Raw genomic sequence first — 16,680 nt, 5'->3', positions numbered from 1 at the left:
GTTTTATAAGTTACTTATTTCTTGTTTACTTAGGTAGCATTGTATCCTTCTGGAGTCTTTGATGGAGTTGAAGAATAAATAGATAGTTATAGATTTCCTTAGTTATGATAAAAGATAAAATAGATTTAAATATTGTAACTGTAATACTTGCTTGATAACTGTTTTGTTATATGTAATTTTGCTATGTTAAAATTGAAGCCTTTCTTTTTTGTTTAAACAGAAAAAGGGGAAATGATGGAGGAGAGTTATCTGTCTATGTTTCTTTCATTGGTTAATTAATAAAGAAAACTGCCTTGGCCCTTTAAGAGAACAGAAAATTAGGTAGGTGGAGTAGACAGAACAGAATTGTGGGAACAAGGAAGTAGAGTTGGAGAGACGCTTCAGGCAGTCGCCATAGGAGTCTCCATGCTGCTCCTCTCCGAGATGGACGCAGGTTAAGATCTCTCCTGGTAAGCCACAACTCGTGGTGCTACCCAAATTACTAAATATGGGTTAAAGGAAGATGTGAGAATTAACTAATAAGAGGCTACAGATAATGGGCCAGGCAGTGTTTAAAAGAATACAGTTTCCGTGTAATTATTTCGGGTGTAAAGCTAGCCGGCGGCGGGTGGCGGGACGCAGCCCCGCCGCTTCTCACTACACTATAGTTTTTTAAACATTGTTTCTTAATTGAAAATATATTTTTCTCATAAAGTATGTTCTGATTATGGTTTCCTGTCCCTCAAGATCTTTCCTACCTCCTCTTCCACCCAAATCTTTACCGTTCTGCCTTCTCTTCCATAAGAAAGCAAACAGGCATCTAAAGACTAATAATAAAATACCATAAGAGCTTTTTTAAAAAAAGAATAGGAAGCAAATGAACAAACAAAAGAAAAAAAGAGTCAAACAAAAGCAGAAGACACATATAGGTGTAGAGAAATGTGTTTGTACTCACAGAAATCTTATAAAAATACAAAATTTGAAACCATAATACATATGTGAAAGGCCTGTACTGTTTTGAAAAAATGCCCTAACCAAGAATTATGAGACAGAGAACCTCCAAAAATGTCACTGAGTTCAATTTGTGTTGGTCATCTAGTATGGGCATGGGACTTCCCCTTAAGAGTGCTTTGTATACCCAGTGAGACTTTGTTGGAGAAAACTAATTTTTTCCTTTTTGAGCAGCTATCAAAGATAACTCATAGGTTAGGGATTGGGGCTTGTGCCTACTTCCTTTCTCAGCACTGGGACCCCATCTGGCTTAGACCTGTGCATGCCACCAATCTCTGTGAGTTCATATATATATATATATATATATATATATATATATATATATATGTCAGTCCTGCTATATTGAAGAGGGTCTTGCTTCTTGGTGTTATTCATTCCCACTGGCTCTTAGAATTTTTCTGCCTCCTTTTCTGCAGGGTTCCCTGAGCCCTGAGGGGAGGGATTTGATGGAGATATTCTATATAGGACAGAGTCTTCCAAGGCTTCTGACTCTCTGCTCATTGTCCAGTTGTGACTTTCTATATTAATTCCCATGTGCTGCAGGAAAAACTTCACTGATGATGGCTGAGCACTGATACTGATCTGTGAGTATAGCAGAATGCCATTATGAGTCATTTAATTGCTTCATTTCCCCAACAGAACAGTAGTATTTGGTTTTCATCGAGGTCCCTGACCTAACTAGTCTTGGGTTCTTGGTGACTCAAGCAGCTTTGGGTATGGGTTCCATCTCATGGAGTGGTCTTTAAATCCAATAAGATATTGGTTGGTTACTCTCACAAGCTTTGTGCCACTATTGCAGGTAGGTCATCATTGTAGAACGATGAGTTTGGGAACCGGGTTGGTGTTTGCCTTTTTCCTTTGGTAGCATGCAGAGTACCTTCCAGTATCATAAACACTAAAGAAAAATTTGGTATTTATTGACATATTTGTAAATGTTAGCTGTTAAATCTTCTGTAAACAGGCTACAATTCATATAACTACAGTGGTTAAGTAAAGAGTAAGGAACTAATTGGAAGGGCTGGATCTCTCTAGGAAAGGGAAATACAATAGATAGTTATAGATAGTGGAGAGGGTGGAGTATAATAGTTTTAAATCACATCACAACATATATTAAGTGTTATCATTTCTAACATATGACATTTTAATATGGAATTTTATGGCTCTGAGTTTTTCCAACATTTATTTTGATACTATACAAAATTCAATCTCTGCAACTCACTCAAGACTAGTCTTAAGAAGAAAAATGTAAATAAACTAAGTTTTCATCTCTCCCCTCAGGACCAAACACATCCTATTCATACTAGGAAATATGCAATCTTCTAAAAGCCCGGACCCCCATCCTATAACGCTTCATCTTTCTCCTCCTTTGAGTTCACTTCCCACACTATATTTACTCTTCACACCTTTCTACTGTATTGTTTGGCCAAATCCCCTTTTCCTAAAAATACTCCCTTTACCTTCTTGATCTGACATAGCTCGCCAACTTTGTTACAGTTGACATTTGGGATTGGATCACTCTGTGGTGAGACATCCCAGGCACTCGGAAATGTTTAGTAGTGCCCTTGCTTCTACCCTCCAGAACTCACCAGCATCCTCATGCCACCTGTGTCAATCAAAAATGTCTCCAGACATCCCCCCAGATCTCCTGTAGAAGAAAGTAATGCCCCAGCTGAAATGCACTGAACGGTTCTCCCAACACTTTTCTCTCTGCCCACTGCCGGAATTGCCCGTACTCTTCCATCCCCACCTCCGAACGTCAAAGCTCCTTTGAAAACCATGTCTCTATCCTATTAGCCTTTCATTCCACTAGAAACTCTTTGTCATATCCACAGACCTCTTGACCACTTCCATAGCTTGAAAAATTTAGGTCATGTTTCTTACATTCTTGCTTTTTTTCTCATTTGTTATTATTATTCTAGTAATTGCTTCTGTGTAATTTTCACACCCAACAGGGTTTCTATTTAAGTACATGGCCAGTGAGTTATTATCTTTGTCACCAAGAGGAAACGCCAAATCACTAAGCGTTATACATCTGAGGAAAAGTGTATCACCCAACTACTGACATCACTGCAAATCCAAGGTCTTAAATTTCAAACAACTTGAACATTCTATTTTACTTCCTCAGTCAGTTTTCTCTCCCACTGTTTGATACCACACAGTTCTTTTTCTTCTCCCACAACTTCAGTACCACTTTTTGTCTCACACTCCCTAATGGCCTTGTTCCTCTCATAGCTATTCAGTCAGCAGAACTCTCTAGAGTCAACCAGTCTGCAAGTGAATCTCCCAGAGTCCTTTGCAATAACCCAAGGACTTTTCGCCTTTCCTTATTAACTTTTCTTGAACACCTGATCTGTTTTTTCTCTCTGCCAGTAGCGTATAGATATGCTATTGTACCTCACACCTGAACAACCACAGCACGATGACATTGTGTAATCTCTCAGCTCTCATCCTCTTCTCTTCCCATCTTCTTTGCCTTCGTTACTGCACTTACTCTGTAAGTAGTCTCATATATCCCCATGATTTTTAAGTATCTTTATGAAAATTATTCCAATGTATTATTTTTCAGGGGAAAGTAGAAGTGCTGTTCCCCCAAATCACCAGAAATCATGCAGTTGAGTTTCACACATTTGGGGATCTTGTTAGGAGTGCAAAGGTCCTTGTGTCACAGATTTTTAGAGGGAAACTGCAATGTTAAGCATACAGAATTGTCCTCTCAAAGCAATAGACAGAAAAGTCTTTCTTCCATTCAGAAAACAGGGAAGTAACAGCCTGGTGATCCACATTATCTGTTGGGCCACATCATGTCAAGTTCCTAGAACCAGGATCCAAGGGGGCTAGTAATGTAAACGAGCCTTATATTGCCAGGGGCTCCCCCATGCTCCCACAACCAGGAAAGGAAATATATGACTCTTTGATTATCTGTATAGCCAGATATTTCCCCGAGCTCCCACAACCAGAATCAGAGGTGGCTAGTAGCACAAATGACCTCTAAGTGATTTGTATGACTGAGGCCAGGTCATAGCCTTACTGTGACCCTTAAGTTAGTACAGGGAGCCTATATTCAGAACCCATCTTCCCAGAGGAAATGACATGTCCCCTGGGTTGGGTCGATGTAATTATGCTTCCTGTTGCACCAGTGATTGTATTACACCGGGAAATATTTTTTTCCCCAAATTACGCTGGGTTTAAATTTGTTGGAAATAAACCTCCTGGCATCAGACTCCCCAAAGTCTTGTTCCAGGTTAACGAAATCAATCTAAACCAAGTTTTATTCTCATATCTTCATGGTTTGTTTCTTTGCCTGGCCCCTGCTGAGACTCCCTCAGGAAATCACAGGGGTCAGCACACTCAGAGTACAGTGGAGAAGCCTGTCTCTGGGAAAACCACCTTCGTGATCATGGCATCTCCCCTTCTTGTTGGTCAATATTGTAATTCCAAGGTAGAACTGTATCTTTTATTGAAGCTTCACATTCCCATATCCATCTGCCATTGCCTTGAAGTTTTGCCTGCACCTTTGATTTGACATACCCTCATTTAAACTTTCCTCCCAAAGCCTGTGCTTTTCAAGTGTCTACCCTTCTTGTATCTTTAAAAATGCACTCAAGGAGCCTGGCAGTAGTGGTGCACACCTCTAATCCCAGAACTTGGGAGACAGAGTCAGGGGGATCTCTGTGAGTTCAAGGCCAGCCTGGTCTACAGAGTGACCATGTTGGATCATCATGGCAACTTGAAAAATAAAAGTGGGCACTTACTAATTTATTGCTAAGGGTTTTATTATTCAAGCGATTGCTACATGGACATGAGCTTAGTAGAATTTCTATTTAACACATCTTGGACTCCTCCCAGAACTTAACCAGTGTTTTTGTTACATAAATCAAATAGTGACCAATCCCTAGAGACCTTATAATGTCCTCCTTAACCAATCAAATAGTGCTTTTCAGAGTCTTCCCTTATTTGACAAAAGTGCTTTCCCCCTGACCCTATCTAGCCTTTCAACATGGGGGAAACTTGAGGAGACTCCATGAACCTACCTTAGCATCACACAATTTTCCACTGTCTGCTGAACAATAAAGTCAGCTTTGATTTTTTTTTTCAGCTCTACTGGTCTGTTTATTTCTATGTGACGGTGCTTAATGATTTCATCTTCTTCCCTTTTCCTGTTTTAGGCTAAAAAATCTTTTAAAGAAACTTTGGGGCTTGACTTTATTTCTTACTTTTCTCAAACTCTTTTTAGAGGATATCCTTCATACAAAGGAATGATTTTTCTGATCTGGCTTAGGGACTATGAATTCCACTGTTTCAGGTGGTTTGCTTTTTCTAAAAATTATTTTACAAAATATCATCCCTGAAATTCCCCATCAATTCTGAATACTTTTCAGGCACTCCTGAACTGCCCCCACCCTAACCAAACCAAACCAAAACAAAAACCCTCTAAACTTTAATTACTATAGCTATTTATTTTGGTTCCTCTCTGTGGGTGAGATTTACATTAATTAGAGTATAATGAAGCCTGCCCTTTCAAACAAATTTATTCCTTTGTTTGCACTCATTTGAGCAAACCGACTGCAGTGTGTATGAGCTTGCAAAAGGGAGGCATTGAAAACAGCTTACACCAAACCAGACACCAGGACCTAACCTTCTCAATCTTTTCCCAAGAAATTTGCAGCTCTACCCACTTGAGATTTGTGAGAGGAGACCTGTGTGTTTTTGTCTTGTTGTCTTTCTACTTGCAGAAGAGACACATTTCCTGGGAAAACATTTTCTTCGCTGCTTCTTTCTGGTTAGTATGCAGGCCAGCACCTCTGTTATCAGACAGTGGCAACAAAGCATTTCTTCCTGAGTCTTCTGTGAGGTGGCGGGGGAATGGATTGCACAGTAATGAGCTGTTTTTGCAGGCTTCCTTTGGGAGCCTTTTCTTATATCCCTTGGCAAGAGGAACTAATTCAAAACAGCAACTCAACCCTTGGGCATCTAAAATTTGAAGAAATTCAGCTGACTGGACAGTAAGAGGGTCTCCCGTAAATCAATGCTGTAAATCAGGGCTTTGCTCTTCAAGAGGAGGGGCGGGGAGAGGTTTGCTGGAACTCATATAGAACCTTATATAAGACTTTAAAAAAAAAATCCCTGTTGCTGTTTTAAAAGCCAACTGATGATGGCAGAGAGTATGCTAGAAACTGCTTTTCTTTTCTGATTCTGCTGCTTCATAGCACAAGGACTGAAAAATCTCAGTGTGTCTCCTCTCTTCCAGAATGAATTCATTTATTCTTAAGTAAGTTGGTCTGATAGATTGACTGTTCTTGATCCTATAGTGAGACTTTTTTATATCCATGCTTCTGAAAAATGACAACACATTTTTACTGGACATGCTTGAGCTGGCATGTTGATTCTCATGTGTTCAGATGTTAGCTCTTTATCTTTTCCCCCTTGACCTTTGTAGTAAGACTTTTTGCCTCCACCCTGTGAAATCTGTTTAACACATGTATACATGTGCATATCCATTTTTTTACCCCACTCACTTAAAAACACATCTAGGCATGACTATGCACACATGAGACTATAGATGGTCTCCTTATTTTATAGGCCAAAATTTCTTTCCCTCTCCCTTCATATGCAAGACTCTTCTCACTCTAAATCTGTACTAGTAGTCCTAAGTCATCTAAAGTTTGCTTCTGTTTTCTGCCATTTTTGATCTTCCTTAAATGGGTTTACCCTCTCAATTTCTATCAGTGTTCCTTTGTTTATATATTTTTAAAACTTGTTGGAGGTGGGTATGGGGAAGGGATGTGTGATGGTTCGAGTAAGTATATCCTCCATAGATTCATGTGTTTGAATGCTTGGGCCATAGGGAATGACACTATTAGGAGGTATACTCTTGTGGGAGTAGGTGTGGACTTGTTTGAGAAAGTGTGTCACTGTGGGGGCAGACTTTGAGGTCTCATATGCTCAAGCTATGCCCAATTTGGTAGACTGTTCACTTCCTTTTGCCTGCAGATCAAGATGCAGAACTCCCACCTCCTTCTACACTGCTATGTTTGCCTGCATACTGCAATGCTTCCTGCCATGGCGATAAAGGAATAAACCTCTGAAACTGTAAGCCAGCCCCAATTAAATGTTCCCTTTATCAGTGTTTCCACAGTTGTGATGTCTCTTCACACCAATAGAAACCCAAATTAAGACAGAAATTGCTACCAGGGACCGGGGTATTGGTGTGTGGTCTGGGAGAATTGTCTGTATTCTGTCAATCATATTTTAAATAGACACTGATTGGCCAGGCAGGAAGTATAGGTGGGTCAATCAGATAGGAAGTAGAGGCAGGGCAATGAGAACAGGAGAATGCTAGGAAGGAGGAAGCCCACTCCTCCCATTCCTGCCCAGACTACCGAGAAGCAAGATGTAATCTGCCCGGCTGAGAAAGGTACTGAGCCATGTGGCTAACATAGATAAGAACAATGGGTTAATATAAGCTACAAGAGTTAACAAGAAGCCTGAGCTAATGGGCCAATCAGTTTTATAACTTATGGAGATCACTGTGTGATTTTCTTTGGGGCTTGCTGGTTGTGGGGAATTGGGCAGTGCAGAAACCCCAATGAGCAGGCCTATGTTACAGATGTGATATGCCTAGCCATGATTTTGTTTGAGGGAGTTTGAACTTTTGAAGTTTTGGTTAGGAAAACAGTGGAAAGCTTTAAGTGTTGCTTAACGTGCCATACTAGTATGAGTATACCAGACGGTGGTGATGAATGTTATTTGAACTGTGAGGACCTGGATCAATGGGTTTTAGAGGAGAAAATTTTTAGTGTTTTGCCTAGAGATTGTTCTTGTGATACTTTGGTGAAGGACGTGACTGCTTATTGCCTTTTTGAAAAAGTATGCCTGAGGAGGCTAAAGCGTTTTGGATCAATTGCATTGACAAAAGAAATCTCAAAGCAGCCTAGTATATACTCTATAGTATAATTACTAGTGTTGACACTTATAAAGATTTATAATGAAATGGAGCAAGCTGAGCAAATAAAATAATAAATATATAGGTTTAGCAAAGGGATACCAGGAAGTAGAATGGAGCTAAGTCATGTGTTCAAGGAGATAAGCAGATTAAGACATGGAATAAAGGGTGTTGTGACCTCAGTGCAAGACTCTATCCTGCTTCCATTTTTTTTTAAATTAAAGAACAGCTTAGGTCCATGTGCAATGGTGCACACCTTTAATCTCAGCATTCAGAAGGCAGAGGCTGGTTTGAGACTAGACTGGTCTATGGATTGAATTACAGGACAGTCAAGCTTAGGTAGTAAAGGAAACCATTGAAAACAGAAAGCTAATGAAGATGTAACTGAACAAGGGGACCATGTTCCAGCACCAGAAATCAGTAGAATTTGGCAGCTTTGGCCACATGGTTCTGGCTTTACAGTCAAGAATAAAAGAAAGCAGTTATGGAAACTCCCTCCATGACTAAGGAAAGCCAGTGAGGCCAGGCATGTGATAGGGGTGTCCCTGCATTGAGGCCCAGAGAGGCCATTGTGTGGAACTGTGAAGGTGAAGCCTGGATTACTTTGGAGACCCCAAGATGTTGGAAATAACAGAGATGTGGGATACTTGCTGAGGGGAGCTGCTAAAAGGGAGTGGAACCAGCCCAAGAGTGAGAAGTGTGTTGTAGTCAACAAAGCTGAAAGGAGTTGAAAACCTGGAGAGTATTTTAGAATCAGACAAGGAGATACAGATTTTGGAGTTTGCTAAGATGGTTTTTGGTCTTGCTTTGATCCAGTATTTCCTTACTATGCTCTCTCTCTTTTTTTTTTCATTTTGGAATGATAATGTATAATCTGTGCCTTTATAGAAGTGTATGCACTGCTTTTTTTATTTTGATTTTATAGGGGATTGTAGTTAAGAGGCATGAGTCTCTGAGGAGACTTTGGACTTAGGATTTTTAACATTGTTGAAACTATGATACACTATGAGGACTTTTGAAGTTGGTTTAAATGCCTTTTGAATTGTGTTATGGTCCTGTGGGGACCAGGAAGTAGAATGTGGTAGTTTGAATAGGTATGGCACCCATAGACTCATGTGTTTGAATACTTGGCCCATAGAGAGTGAAACTGTTAAGAAGTGTGTCCTTGTGGGAGTAGATGTGTCATTCTTGGTGGAAGTGTGTCACTGTGGGGGCAGGCTTTGAGGTCTCATATGCTCAAGCTATGCCTAATGTGGTAGACAGTTTACTTCCTTTTGTCTGCAGATCAAGATGTAGAACTCCCAGCTCCTTCTCCTGAACCATGTCTGCCTGCGCACTGCCATGCTTCCCGCCATGATGATAATGGACTAAACTACTGAAACTGTAAACCAGCCCCAACTAAATGTTTCCTTTATAAGAGTTTCCATGGACATGGTGTCTCTTCACAGTGATAGAAACCCAAACTGACAGGATTTGCCTCACCTTTTAGGTTTACATTGTAAAAGGAGGAGCTTGGTTCTGCCTCAACTTGATTTGCCATGCTTTGTTGATTCCCATGGGAGATTTGCCCCTTTATGAATGGAGATGGAAGAAGAGTAGATGGGGAAATAGTTGGGAGGTAGGGGAGGAAATGGGGGGAGAGGAGGGAGGTGAAACTGTGATCAGTATGTAAAATAAGCAAAAAAGAAAGTAATGAGTCAAATACCTATGCAATGATAGTTTTATTTGGGAGCAATAGTAAAAATGGCATGTATTTCTTGTCCATGAATATATGTGCAATTATTAAGACAGTTAACTGGAAAAAAATTTTCCCTATTCATTTGATTTAAACTAGTGGTGTTCAATCAGGAGACATTTTGTTGTCAATGGGAAGTTTGACAATGTCTATAGATATTTTTTAGTTGTCAGTGAATAGTGAGAGGAAGATGGTAAAGGAGTGGTTAATTGAGGTCACTAAACAACCTACTGTGCACTGAACTCTCACCCACAACAGAGACTTATTTGGGTCAACCGTATCAAGGTTATGGAACTCTGACTTACTTGTTCTTTTCCTTCTTCCCTTCATGATGCCTTTGGTTCTTCTAATTGGATCATAACCTAATCCTAGGGTCCATTGGCTATGTTTCATTTCTAGCTGGATACCACTCCATGTTAAACATGAAAGCTCTTTAGTGCATGGATTCGCAGCTAGTGGGTGGGTGGGGGCACAAAAGGGCCTTAAGAAGTTTTTCTTTTTTTAAATATACCTTTTGACTCTTTAGAGGATACAAATACCAGTGACATTGCAAAGATAGCACAACTACTCAGAAGCTGCTCTGGGAACTGTGGCCCCATTGTCCCTAGTTCTCTCTCTCTTCCCTTTGTATTTAATGGTATGAGTAAGGACATGCATCACATTGGTTGGCTATGTCTTAATAGAGATATGATAATGCATTTCTGTACATTTAAAAAAAGTATTTCTTATTTGTGAGTATGAGAGAAAGAGAGGGAGAGAGATATATAAAGAGAAATACGGAGATAGAGGGATAGAGAGATGGATATAGATATAGATGATATAGAGATAGAGATAGAGATAGAGATATAATATAGATATAGATATAGATATAGATATAGATATAGATATAGATAGATGGATAGGCAGACACATGGATGACAGATATATGACAGATAGATAAATAGAAAGATAAATAGGTAGGTAGGTAGGACAGATAGATAGATAGATAGATAGATAGATAGATAGATAGATAGATAGACAGACAGATAGAGAAGCAGGTACATGCATACATGTCATGGTGTGCATGTTGAGGCCAGAGGACAACTTTGAGCTTTGGAGTCAGATCTCTTCTGGGTCCTGGGGATTGAACTTAGATCACAAGGATGATACCTTTGCTGAGTCACTTTACCAGCTCTGTGTTTCTCTTTGTTCTAAACCTTAGTAAAGTTCTATTTATTAGGATTTCATTCTTTAGCATTTGCCCAAGGGTCTTAATCAGTGGTAAAGTATGGCTGATCTAGCTTAATGTCCTTTTAGAAGGACCATGACTTGGCCAGGCAATACACATTTCTACAGGAGTCATTAGGAATAATAATTTGGGGCAGGCACATCTGCTACTCTTTTTCTTTTCTTTTTTTTTTCTGCTACTCTTTTTCATCTCCCGAGATGTCCCCAGCTATATCCTGGGTCAAGAAGTAACTGAACTGGGGCCTGGAGGAGAGGAGCATGTATCCAAACTTTCTTTGATCCAAAGCCATAATTTAGGGCAATTAAAAGACATATGAAGCAAATTCTATGTCTTATATATCATCCATACTTTTTCCTAAATAGCCATATTTATCAGTGAGCTAAAGAAGAGGGAGAGTGGGAGAAAGAGAGAGAGAGAGAGAGAGAGAGAGAGAGAGAGAGAGAGAGAGAGAGAGAGAGAGAGAGAGAGAGAGAGAGAATGTTTGTAGGGATGTGAATAAGCTAGGGTCTTTCCCAGTAAAAACATGTGACCTATAGTCCTTGGAATGGCTTGGCACATGTATCTAAATGAATCTTTCTGACTTTTCCTAAATAGATATCTAACAAGGAGCAGAAGACTAGAGGCATTTTTTTAGTTCCAGAATAACCTGTAGTTATGTGGTTAAGAACCACTGACCTCGACATTTCAGTATGTATGTGTGGCTAGTCCTCAAATACTTCCCAAGAAGTCAGAACTTTTGGACAATACGTAAATCTCAGAGAAAATCTGTTTGTTACAAAGAAAAAAAAAAGAAAGAAAACATGGCTATTTTGGGGGCCCTTAGCATAAGTTTTCTGAGTTGGCAGGGACTATTGAAGAGGCAAAGGCTACATCTGAGAAGAGGTGTAACTTCCCAGGGAAGGGGAAGACTTTGGTTTTGTTATGATTTTTCTGAAGGACTAGAAGTGGTCTTATGTTCTCCTGGTAACTTTCCAGATCTCTTACACAGACCTCTTGTACAGAGCCTCTTCACGCGGCATGCTTTTTACCTGTCTCTCTGAGCTCCCCTTTCATGTGCCTGTTCATTGGTTCACCTTGAACAAATATCTGCACTTTTTAATGGAGTGTATTGGTAGGCATTGAGCACAATCCTCGTTTTAGTAGTCATGCTTGTTGGTTTTCCTCATCCTTTCCTCAAGCATGAATAACTCTCTAGTAGTGATGGTAATCCTTCTATGAGGCAAGCTCCAAATCCTAGGTTAGTGTTTCTGTTTTTATACTTGTATCATTTTATAACAAGCTCTGGATCTAGGCCCTCCCTTTCTTCCTTCCAAAGCCCTTAGTCATTTGCAAACTTGGAAGTGGCTATGCTCCCTCAGTACCTGCCTATTCAATAAGCACAGAGGTTTATTAGCCATGGACTGCATCCTGTTTTCCATTCAGAGATAAAGATACAAAGTATAAATTCAGGGAGAAGAAAACAGAATTAATCTTATAACTTTTACAGGGACCCCCAAACCAATTTCAAAGTGTTGAGATTCACTAGACCCACCAGCCCTCACTGTTCTCAGCTAAAGAGAACTGCCACCCTAAGACCTTTGCACTTGTTCCCATGGGCTCTTAGGATTTTCTTCCAGATGTATCCTGGATGTATCCAGATGTATCCTTCAGCTCTCTCTTTAAGTGTTCCCTTTTCACGAGGCCTTTCACAACATTGGCTCTTGTTCTTGTGACACTTTCTCTTTCCCTGTCCCCACTTCAGTTCTTCACACACGATCTAATGAATTGCATACATAGTAGCATTCTGGAGTTTGTGTATGCATTCTTCCCACCAAAAGGGGAATTGCCTGTTTCGTCAACACTCTCAGGCAGATGGCAGACCCTCAAAGTCTATTTTTAAGCCTGTGGGCATTGTTTTTCTTTACTAGCAATTGCTGTTTGTTAATGGAAGCTATGGGAAAAGTTGGAAAGAACATAGCAATATTGAAAAATGCTTCCACTATCATTAGTAGAAACCTTCACTAGTCTAAGTATGGAAGACAGTTTATTTCGACTGACTGAATAAATATTGATGTCAGTGTGCACTATGAATATGTGAAACCAGATGTAAACTTTCTGTGTCTCTGCTGTTAATGTTATTTCCCCCAGAATATGTCACAAGCCACAGGTAATCAGATCCTGTGTTATCAGTAGTGCTTTTTCAAAAATCCAATAAAAGATGAGACTATATGCCATATACATATATATTTATAGTATATAAGAATGATTACATATACATATGTCATATGTAGTACATTTGCAAATGTTGTGCAGGAAGAAAAAAATATAATTTTATTCTCAAGTTAGTTTCACAAATTCCTTGGGGATGTACACACACACATACATACAGGGACAGAAGACACTTTAGTACATTATGGGATAGTTAGCTATACCTTATCTGTCCAGTAGAGACTTCTAGCACCCTACTATTAATTAGGTCAACTAAAACTGTCTATAGACATTGCCAAATGTTTTCCATGAGTCAAAAGCACCCCTCAACTGAGAACTAAAACATTAGATGAAAATGAGATACTCTTGGGGCTTCCAGATCAGTAGGCCTGAAAAGAAGTGCTTTACAGTGCTATCCTCTCCATAACTGGGGTAATCAGTTGGAAGTGACAACTGTCACCCAGGTCATTCTATCTGAGGGTGACAATACGTTTCTCATACTGACGTCTTGGCAAGGATTCAGTTTTAACCTACCTGAAAGCCAAGTGTCAGAAAACATACATTGTTGCTGCTTTCCATACTCTTTTCCTTCTTCCCAGAATTTCAAAGAAGAGCTAATATCAATACTCCTCAAATTGTTGAACACAATAGAAACAGAAGGAATATTGCCAAATTCTTTTTATGAGGCCACAGTTACCCTGATACCCAAACTAAGTAAAGATGCAACAAAGAAAATTACAGAACAATCTCCCTCATGAACATTGATGCAAAAATACTCAACAAAAGACCAAATTTAAGAATATATTTTAAAAAATCATCCACCATGATCCTAGAGATGCAGGGATGGTTCAACATAGAAAAATCTGTCAATGTAATCCACCATATAAACTGAAATGAAAAAAACCACATGATCATCTCATTGGATGCTGAAAAAGTCTTTGGCAAAATGTGACACCCATTCGTGATAAAGGTTCTGGAGAAAAAAAAAGGATACAAAGAACATACCTAAAGGCAATATACAGCAAGTCAACAGCCAACATGAAAGTGAACCAACAGAAACTCAAAACAATTCCACTGAACTCAGGAATAAGACAAGATTGTTCACTCTCCCCATATCTATTCAATATAGTACTTGAGGTTCAAGCTAGAGCAATAAGGCAACAAAAAGAGATAAAAGGAATACAAATTGGAAAGGAAGAAGTCAAACATTCACTATTTGCAGATGATATGATAAGTCACCCAAAATATTCTATCAGGGAACTCCTACAGCCGATATTCACCTTCAGTATGTGACTGGATACAAGATTAACTAAAAAAAAAAAAAAAAAACAACTAAAACCCACAATCAGTAGTCCTTCTATATGCAAATGATAAATGGGCTGAGAAAGAAATTAGAGAAACTACCTTTACAATAGCCACAAATAACATAAAATATCTTGGGGTAACACTAACTAAAGACGTGGAAGACCTATTTGACAAGAACTTTTTCTTTATCTCCTTCTATACCTTCTTTGACTTCTTCTTTACCTTCTTTACGTTCTTCTTTATATTCTTTGACTTCTTCTTTACCTTCTTTACCTTCTTCTTTACATTCTTTGACTTCTTCTTTACCTTCTTTACCTTCTTCTTTACATTCTTTGAAGAAAGAATTTGAAGATGTAAGAAAATGGAAAGATCTCCCATGCTCATAGATAGGTAGGATTAGCATAGTAAAAACGACAATTTTACAAAAATATCAACCTACAGATTCAAAGCAATCCCCATCAAAATTCCAACACAATTCTTCACAGACTTCAAAAAGAACAATGCTTAATTTTATACAGAAAAACAAAAACCCAGGATAGTTAAAATAATCCTGCACAATAAAGTAACTTCTACAGGTATTACTACCCCTGACTTCAAGCTCTATTAGAGAGCTATAGTAATAAAAACAACTTGGTATTGGCATAAAAACAGACACTTGGATCAATGGAATAGAATTGAAGACTCTGAAATAAACCCACACACTTAAAAATGCCAAATTTTTGAGAAAGAAGCAAAAATTGAACACTAGTAAAAAGAAAGCATCTTCAACAAATGGTGCTGGCATAACTGGATAGCGGCATGTAGAAGAATGCAAATAGATCCATGTCTATCCCCATGCACAAAACTCAAGTCCAAGTGAATCAAAGACCTCAACATAAATCCAGATACACTGAAGCTGATAGAAGAGAAAGTGCAAAGTAGCCTTGAACACACTGGCACAGGAGACTATTTCCTGAATAAAATACCAATGGTACAAACACTGAGATTGACAATTAATAAATTGGATGTTATAAAACTGAAAAGCTTCTGTAAGGTAAAGGACACTGTCAATAAGACAAAACAACAGCCTACAGAATTGGAAAAGGTTTTCACTGACTCCACATCTGACAGAGGACTGATATCCAAAATATATAAAAACTCAAGAAACTAGACAACAAAATACAAAATAATCCCATTAAAAATTTGGTACAGACTTAAATAGAGAATTATCAACAGAAGAATCTCGAATGGCTCACATACACTTAAAGAAACGTTCAACATTCTTAGCTATCAGGGAAATGCAAATAAAAATGACTCTGAGATACCATCTTACACCTGTCAGAATGACCAATATAGAAAATGCTAATGACAGTTTATGTTGGAGAAGATGTGGATTAAGGGAAACACTCTTCCACTGCTGATGGGAGTACAAATATGTATAATCACTTTATCAATCAGTATGGTAGTTTTTTAGAAAATTGGGAATCAATCTACATCAAAACCCAGTGATACCATTCTTGGGCATATAACCAATGGATATTCAACCACACAACATGGACACTTGCTCAAGTATGTTCATAGCAGCATTATTCATAATAGCCAGAACCTGGAACAATCTAGATGCTCCTCAACCGATAAATAGATAAAGAAAATGTGGTGAATCTGCACAATGGAGTGTTACTCCAGGGAAAAAGACAGTGACATCATGAAATTTGTAGGCAAATGGACAGAACTAGGAAAAACTCATCCTGCGTGAGGTCACTCAGACCCAGAAAGACGCACCTGGTATGTATTCACTAATAAGTGGATATTAGATGTAAAGCAAAGGATAACCAGGCTACAATCCTCAGAGTGAGAGATGCTAGGTAACAATGAGGATCCTAAGTGGGATCCATGGATCTCCCTGGGACGAGGAAGTAGATGGGATGTCCTGGATAAACTGGGGGTTGGGAAATAGAGGAGAGGGGATGGGTGGATGGGAACATGAAAGGTTAGGATGGTTGAGTTGGGGGTGGGAAGGAGACGGAGAATAATGAAAGAGATATCTTGATAGAGGAGGCCATTATGGGGTCAGGGAAAAAACCTGTTGCCAGGGAAACTCCCACGAATCCAAGAGGATGACCCCAGCTAAGGCTCCTAGCAACAGTGGAGAGGGTGCTCGAAATGGCCTTTCCCTGTAATCAGATTGGTGACTACCAATTGACTACCAATTGTCATCATGGAGCCTTATTCCAGTACCTGATGGAAGTAGATGCAGGGATCTATAGCCTAGCACTGGACTGAGATCCAGGAGTCCAGCTGAAGAGAGGGCGG

The 16,680-nt window shown here is 39.2% G+C and overlaps 1 pseudogene; it reads right to left on the bottom strand.

Annotated features, from left to right (window-relative positions):
- Nucleotides 1-4,300: 4,300 nt before the first annotated feature.
- On the bottom strand, nt 4,301-4,400 carry LOC119805667 (annotated as a pseudogene).
- Between the last annotated feature and the right edge of the window lie 12,280 nt (nt 4,401-16,680).

This window comes from Arvicola amphibius, chromosome X, assembly GCF_903992535.2.
Source record: "Arvicola amphibius chromosome X, mArvAmp1.2, whole genome shotgun sequence".
Classification (NCBI taxonomy): Eukaryota; Metazoa; Chordata; class Mammalia; order Rodentia; family Cricetidae; genus Arvicola; species Arvicola amphibius.
This window is presented reverse-complemented; position numbering and strand designations above follow the sequence as displayed.